This window comes from Mus pahari, unplaced genomic scaffold, assembly GCF_900095145.1.
Source record: "Mus pahari unplaced genomic scaffold, PAHARI_EIJ_v1.1 scaffold_9131_1, whole genome shotgun sequence".
Lineage (NCBI taxonomy): Eukaryota > Metazoa > Chordata > Mammalia > Rodentia > Muridae > Mus > Mus pahari.
Window position 1 is genome coordinate 702 of NW_018392944.1, and position 8056 is coordinate 8757.

General features: G+C 42.0%; 1 pseudogene; it reads right to left on the reverse strand.

The window, feature by feature from the left end:
* Positions 1–1916: 1916 nt before the first annotated feature.
* On the reverse strand, positions 1917–2899 carry LOC110315261 (annotated as a pseudogene).
* Positions 2900–8056: the final 5157 nt, after the last annotated feature.

The window sequence follows — 8056 nt, forward strand, 5'->3', positions numbered from 1 at the left end:
CATCTTTAAGTACTTTTACCTTTTTAGCAGTGTTTTCCTGTAATTCTTTAAGGACGGCTATCTCTTTAGCAGTCTTCTCCTGTATTTCTTTAAATGAGTTATTAAGGCCCTTCTTAATCTCCTCTACCAGCATCAGGAGATATGATTTTAAATCTGAGTCTTGCTTTTCAGGTGTGTTGGGGTATTCCGGACTGGCTGAGGTGGGAATGCTGGGTTCTGATGATGGTGATTGTTCCTGGTTTCTGATAATAAGATACTTATTTTTGCCTTTCGCCATCTGATAATCTCTGGAGTTAGTTGTTATCGGTGTCTCTGGTTAGAGCTTGTTCCTCCTGTGATTCTGTTAGCCTCTGTCAGCAGTCCTGGGAGTCCATCTCTCTCCTGAGTCTTAGTGGTCAGAGTATTCTCCACAGGCAAGCTCTCCTCTTGNAGGGAAGGTGCACAGAGATCTGGCATTCAAACCTGCCTCATGGCTGAAGATGTAGGCTTGAAACGGGGCCTGTCCTAGAAGATATGTTGCCTCTGCAGTCTGAATGCTTACCTGCACACACTTGTCTCCGAGGGACCCTGTGCAAAAGATGACTCCCTCACCTGCTCAGGCAATGAGAGCCCTCCCAGGCAGACACATCTCCTTTGGCAGGGAAGTTGCTCAGTTGTTTGGAGCCCAAAACAATGTCTGTTCCAGAAGCTGTGTCACTTCTTCCAGTCCCAGGAGTTGTGTTGCTTCGCAGTCCTCACTCTCACCAGAGCAGACTGTTCCCTGAGTGACCACAGTCACTAGATGGCTCCCTCACCTGCTCAGGCACTGAGAGCCCTCCTGGGTGGACCACTCTCTTCTGGGTGAGAAGGAGCCCAGGTGTCTGGAGCCTGAAACGGGGTCTTTGCCAGAAACTGTGTCCCTTCTTCCTGTCCCAGAAGCTGTGTCACTTCTGCAGTCTGCACTCTCACCTGTGCAGACTGGTCCCTGAGCAACCTGGAGCACAAGATGGCTCCCTCACCTGCTCAGGCTGTGAGAGTCTCCTGCATTTCTTTAACAGTGTTATTAATGCATTTCTTAAAGTCCTCTATCATCATACTCCTGAGGTGTGACTTTAAACCAGATTCTTGCTTTTCTTGTGTTTGGATTATGAAGGGCTCACTGTGTTGAGAGATCTGGGTTCTGATGATGCCACATAGACTTGGTTTCCATTGCTTATGTTTTTTTTTCCTTTGCCTCTCATCATCTGGTTATCTCTGGTGTTAGCTGGTCTTGCTGTCTCTGACTGTGTCTTGTCCCTCCTGCAAGCCTATGTGTCAGTACTCCTGGTAGATCAGCTCTTTTTGGAGGGAATTTGTATATGGAAAGCTGTGGCACATGGTCAGCTCCAGGGTGAAGATGGAAACTGGAAGGATCTTGTTCCAGGCTGTTCTTCTGTTAAAGTGTCCCAAGGGTTCCAAGCATGTCCCTTTGAGCAGAAGTGGTGGTCTTACCTGTGCTCACATGCTTGTTTGCACTCCTGGGAGACCAGCTCTCTCTTGTCGGTGTTTGGGTATGGAGAACTGTGGCACAGGATCATCTCCAGGCTCCTTTGTCTTTACATTCAGGTACAGAACAATCACAGGCAAGAGAGTCATGGTTCTGGACCTGGGCTATTTCCATGGCAACAAAAGTTGCAAAGAAACAGCAAGAAAGCTTCAGAGGAAGTTAGCATGAGAATTTGATTAATGTCAAGAAGGGTGAAGACATGATATTTTCTGATTAATGCTATTACTCAGGAGATGGAGGAAAAGTCAGTAAGGGAAGAGCTGTTGAAGATGTTGGTGGACCACTAAGGCATGCCAAGTCAGTAAGCTGAGAGGAGAGTGGACAGTGGTCAAGTGCAGCAGGGCAGTGCTCACTCCAAAGCCACTTCTATGGTTCAGGCGGGGGCTCTTCATCATGGGTTTGCTTTGTTTCTTAACATCACCATCATGTTTTCAGCTGTCTCAGAAGTGTCCTGCAGTGTACTCTGGAGAACAATTTTGAGGGTCTGGTGCTTGAACCAAAGCCTGAAGGAGCCCACGAAGAAGTAAATGATGGGGTTGGCACAGCTGTTAAAAGCAGTCAAGACAAATGATGCCAGATGAAGTTTATAAATAAATACAGGAAAATTATCCATAATCTTCAATAACAGGAAGCATTGGATGCCAAAGGGCAACCCATGGAGGAGGGAAAACAAAACAGTCAGCATGATTGTCATGTACAATCTTGTAAGCTTCATTCCCCCAGCACTACAGAACAACCTGGCCAGCAGAGCCAGGCTGGACAGAAAAAGGACTGCAAACAAAAATATTAGTTTTGCGGGCTTAAAGAAATTCAATGCCAGAATCCCATTGTCATTTTCATATTTGATATCTAAGAAACCATGGAAATACCTGTTCACAATGCAGATCAACAGTGATAGGACCCAGATCATNTCACACATTACAGTCGAGGTGTATTCTGGGTGGTGGCAGTGATACCAAATGGAGCACAGGACAGAAAAGCAGAGCTCAGTGATGGTGACACTGAGTACGCTCAGGACCAAGATGTAGAGAACCATTATGATGGTGTAAAATCATAGAAGAAAGATAATGTTGGGAAAGGAAATCTTGGGAAGATGCCCTGTAGAAGCTATGATGTGACAGAGAAGGAAGAGAAAGTCACATATGGTCAAGTTTAGGATTTAGACTGAGAAGGCATTCCTCTGCAAGCAGAAGCTAAGGAGCCAGAACACAATGGCATTTCCTGTCAGCCCACATATTCCGAAGATGATGGTCATCAATTTTGAGACCAGGATACTAATGTTGATACTTCTACGTATGGTTTCATCCATTGGGTTTTTGTTGTGAGTGCTGTTGCTGTAGCTGAAGTGTTTATGGCCAGTAACCCTGCACTGGTGCTGCTGGGAACACAAAGGAGAAATGAGGCCTTCCCCACGAACACACCTTTTGTTTTCTTTTGCTTTTTGTTTGTTTGTTTTTGGTGTTGTTGTTTTTAATTTTTTTCTATTGGATATTTTCTTTATTTAAATTTCAAATGTTTTCCCCTTTCCTGCTTTTTTGACCTTCCAGAATCCCCCTATCGGACCCTTTCTCCCCCTGCTTCTATGAGGGTGTTCTTGTAACACACCCACTCCCACCTCTCTGACTTTGATTCCCCAACACTGGGGCATCTATTGCTCCTTCACTGTTGTAAGGACATCTCCTTCCATTTATTCATGACATGGCCATCCTCTTCTACATGTGCAACTGAAGCTATGTGCACTTCTTTGTTGATGGCTTAGTCCCTGGGAGTTCTGGGCAGGGGTGTCTACTTGTTTGATGTTTTTGTTCTTCTTATGGGGTTGCAAACCACTTCAACTCCCTCAGTTTTTCTCTCTAACTCTGCTATTAGGGACCCTGTGCTCAGTCTAATGGTTGGCTGCTAACATCTGCCTATGTATTTGTAAAGTTCTGGAAGGGCCTCTCAAGAGACAGCCATATCAGGCTCCTTTCATCATGCACATCTTAGAATCCATGATAGTTTCTTTGTTTGGTAACTGTATGTGGGATGAATCCCCAAGTGGGACAGTCTTTGAGTGACCTTTCCCTTAGTCTCTGCTCTACACTTTATCTCAATATTTGCTCCTGTGAGTATTTTGTGCTCATTCTAAGAAGGACCAATGTGCCCACTCCTTCCTATTGAACTTCATGTGATCTGTGAATTTTATCCTGGTTATTTGAAGCTTTTGGGCTAGTATCTACTTATCACTGAGTGCATACCATGTGTGTTCTTTTGTACCTGTGTTATCTCACTCAGGATGATATTTTTACTTCTATCCATTTGCCTAAGTATTTCATGAATTCATTATTTTTAATAGCTGAGTAGTACTCCATTGGGAAAATATACTGCATTTTCTGTATCCATTCCTCTCTTGAGGAAAATCTAGGTTGTTTCCAGCTCTTGGCTGTTATAAATAAGTATGCTATAAATGTAAAATAGCATTGGGTCTTTATCACATATTATAGTATCTTCTGGGTATATGCCCAGGAGTGGTATTGCTGGATCCTCCTGTAGTACTATGATCAATTTTCTGTGGAACTACCAAACTGATTTCTAGAGTGGTTGTACCAGCAAACATTCCCACCAGCAAGGGAGGAGTGTTCCTTTTTCTCCACTTCCAGGCCAGTATCTACTGTCACTCATCCGCTGCTGAGTTTTTTATTTTTAAGCCATTCTGACTTGTATTAAGTGGAATCTCAGGGTTGTTTTGATTGAACACACCATTTTTAAAGACATATTTTATTAATACATGTTTGTTGGGAATAAGCAAAAGAAAACAGTTCTAAGAACTACCATTTCATTTTCAGACTCCATTTAATCATAGAGAGAAACTAAATCCAAGTACCTAGGACCCAGTATGAGCTGGGGACTTCCCAATATCTAAACAGTTTCTATTATAAGAAATAGTTGACAGAGTCTGGATATCTCAGGGGCAACTCCTCCATCTTTTGGCAAGGTCAAACTAAGTTTGTATTCCCAGGCCTAGGAACTTACTCATAACCTGATTGGAGGAAACTCCCTTGCTCAACCCCTTATGTCAAAAACATGATTGGACAATGCTACATCCCATTCTTCTCTCCTACCATTAAGGTTCCATTTCTTAAATAATATGTTCAACATTACTTCAGGGTTGTTGTTCAGCTCTTGTGTCTATTCTCTGTCCCCATAACCAGAATCAACTTGATTACAATGATTTTTTGTTATCTGCACTGCCATGGTATTTGAGTTATGTTGGATTTATGTTGAATTCAAGCAGACGGCATGACATACTAACTGTATAAGGTGATGGGTTTTATTATGAGATTTTCAGGTGTTTTAATGCACTTTTTAATTGTCAGGCCTAGCTTGCCTGTTAGATTTAATGGTTTTCGTGTTTCAGGGCAGGTGATATAGGCTGGCAGAGGACAGGCAACTTATTAAAAACCCAAAGCTCTGGAACCCAACCCTTGCCTTTGACCAGTCCCTTAGAATCATCACCTATGAGCATTGAGTATACGTGGATGGGAGAAAAGCAAGATAAGAATTATCCAATGCCAGTAAATATCCAAATTTGGGATGGCAGTCAATGCTGTAGATTAAGAAACCATCCAGTTTAAACAAAGTACAGAAATAGTGAGGAGATGTTGACAACATGGAAGGGAATAGCAGTTGTCTAGGAAGTAAATTCAGAGACTGGAAGATTTTTTTCTTAGTTCAGGAATTCACAGAGGGCCTCCAGGCCAAAGGAGGATATAGACAGGTACCCAGGAATGAATTCAAGGCTTCCTCCTTGTGCTCTTTTAAGAGACACCAGCCACTATGGTCCCAAAAGAATAGAAAAGGAAGTAAATGGGAATCCAGTAAATATTTCACTTGTAATTAGTGGCCTCAGAAATGTTCAAAGCTAATTTTGGAGCATGAGGTATTAGTTTGTTATATTGAATCAGTAACTTCAAAAGGAACAAGTTATATTGACTTGCACACTTGGGTTTCTAGAATCCTTATTTAACATGGCTGAAAAAACTAAGACTTAATCAGATAGATTAGTAATTTTGTCCTCATGTCATGGGAACCATTTTAACACTCATCCTTGATCTCTTACGGTGCTGCTCAAGGCTCTGTCTCCTCACATCACTACAAGACCNGACTATGATGCCCTTCATGACTACACACTTTTCCCATGATGCCTGCAGCACTACACACTCCTCCCTTGGTGCTAATCATCATGACACCGTTCCATTGTGATGTTCTACAACACTTAACACACCAACATGGAACTCTACCTGTCTATACAATCCCATCATGATGCCCTTCATCACTACACACTCCTAATATGATGCTATATAGAACTACAGACTCTTAACATGATGGCATAAATAACTACAAACTCCCATCATGATGCTTTATAACAGAATACAAAAGATCATGGTGCTCAACATCCCTACAACATTCCACCATGATGCTCTACATCACATGGGGAACAGTTAACTAGATCACTACTCAAGGATTACTCAGCCCACATTGTGTGTGAGACCCTTTTGCATTAATCATCAGTGAGGAAAATGCCTACAGACTTGCCTGCCATTCAATCTCATGGAGATATTTTCTCAACTCTATCTTGGTTTGTGTTGATTTGACAAAAAACCAACTCAACCCAACCAACCCAACCCAACCAAACAAGAATTATTAAAGCCAATAAAAATTAATATTTCTAAGGGCATTTCAAGATTTCCTGGCAATACTCTTTATTGCATGCTCAAGGGTGTAAACTAGAATAGTAATTTGAAAGACTTTCCTGTGAGACAAATGACACCCTAGGATATTCTTACACTCATGGAAATGTTTTCTCAGGTTCATGTGGTGTGGTTCTCAGAGGCTATTGAAGCCCTGACCTGTGGGAATGCATGTACTACTTGAGTTGGTGTTGTACATCATCATTGTTCTTGTGGTGCATCCAGACTATAGAAGTCTATGGATCCTGGAATTTTACACTGGAATTCCAAAGGAAAGCTAGAAAGTCTGGCAGTGTGAAGCAGGGTGCTTTCTTTACTGAGGACACCCTGAAGAGTGTGATAAGTGAACCTTCATTGCAAAGCCCAAACTGCAATGTCAATCCCAGGATGTTGGAGATGCTACAGGTAAAGTGTTCTGTAGAGGAAAGGCACAGATACCAAGTGGAACCATCTTCAGAGTGAGGCAAAGTGGGCTGCAAACAGAAAGTCTCTAGGAGCTTAGCTGCCCAAGCCTGTTGGTGCTTAGCTCATGATATCATATGCTCTAGATATTGGACATGGACCACAGTGTGCTTCTTGCTGGATTTTGTTCTTGCTGTGATAAGATCCTATCTCTCCATTTCTCCATTACTCATTGTTGGGATGGCAAGGTTTGCTCTGTGTCACATTTTGATGGTATCGTGTAATTTTTATATTTTTATAGGTGATCATGGCTGAAAGTGCATCCTGAGTCTCAGGAAATTCTTAATTCATAATGTTGAATCTGCTAAAGCTTTGGGGAGTTTTGCAGTTCGACTGGGTAGAGGACTGTGTGCCTTTTCAGTTTGAGATAGACAGAAGTCATTTGATGATCAATTGTAAAACCTTGTGGTTTAATGTGATGTTTTGAGGTGTCAGGTTGGGAAGAGGTGGACTATGTCTCAATGCATCTTGCTGTAAATTTGATTAGGGTAAGAAACATGTGGGAGATCCATGAAGCATATCTTTCTATATGTGTGTAAGGTCACCTCCAGAGATCAGCTGATGATAATAGATGCAATAAATATATTCAACTATTGTTGGACTCCATATGATGGTTGTTTTGTTGGGAGCTGGAGATGCTTAGATGAAATAGGTCAGTGGCAGTGTGATCCTTGGCATCACAGCTTTCTCCAGCAGCCTCTCTGTATGCTGAGTTCAATCATTAGTTCTAGTAGTTGTTGGGGGACTTAAAACTATTAATATAAGTAAGACCATGTCACCTGAAAAAATCAGGACTGGACATTCTTAGTCTAAATTAATATTTACATATTTTATCTTGCCTGAACTCACCAGCAAGGACTGCTAGTACTGGGATGGTTTGTATATGCTTGGCCCAGGATGTGGCACGATTAGGTTTGGCCCTATTGGAGTAGATGCATCATTATGGGTGTGATTATAAGACCCTCATCCTAGCTGCATTGAAACCACTATTCTGCTAGCTGCCTTCATATGAAGATGTAGAACTCTCAGCTCCTCCTGCACCATGCATGCCTGCCTGGATGCTGCATTGCTCCTGCCTTGATGATAATGGACTAAACCTCTGAATCTGTAAACCCATCACCAAATCAATATTGTTCTTTTAAGAGTTGCCTTGGTCACGGTGTCTTTTCTCAGAAGTAAAACCCCAACTAAGAGAAGTACTACGTTGAGTCATACTGTAAAACCCATCTTTGACTTTTCTTGTTTAATTTGAGATCTTAGGGAAAAGGCTTTCTGCTTTTCCTAATATATCAGCTATGCCTCACTGAGTATAGTGTTTTTCATGTTGAAAAACACTCCT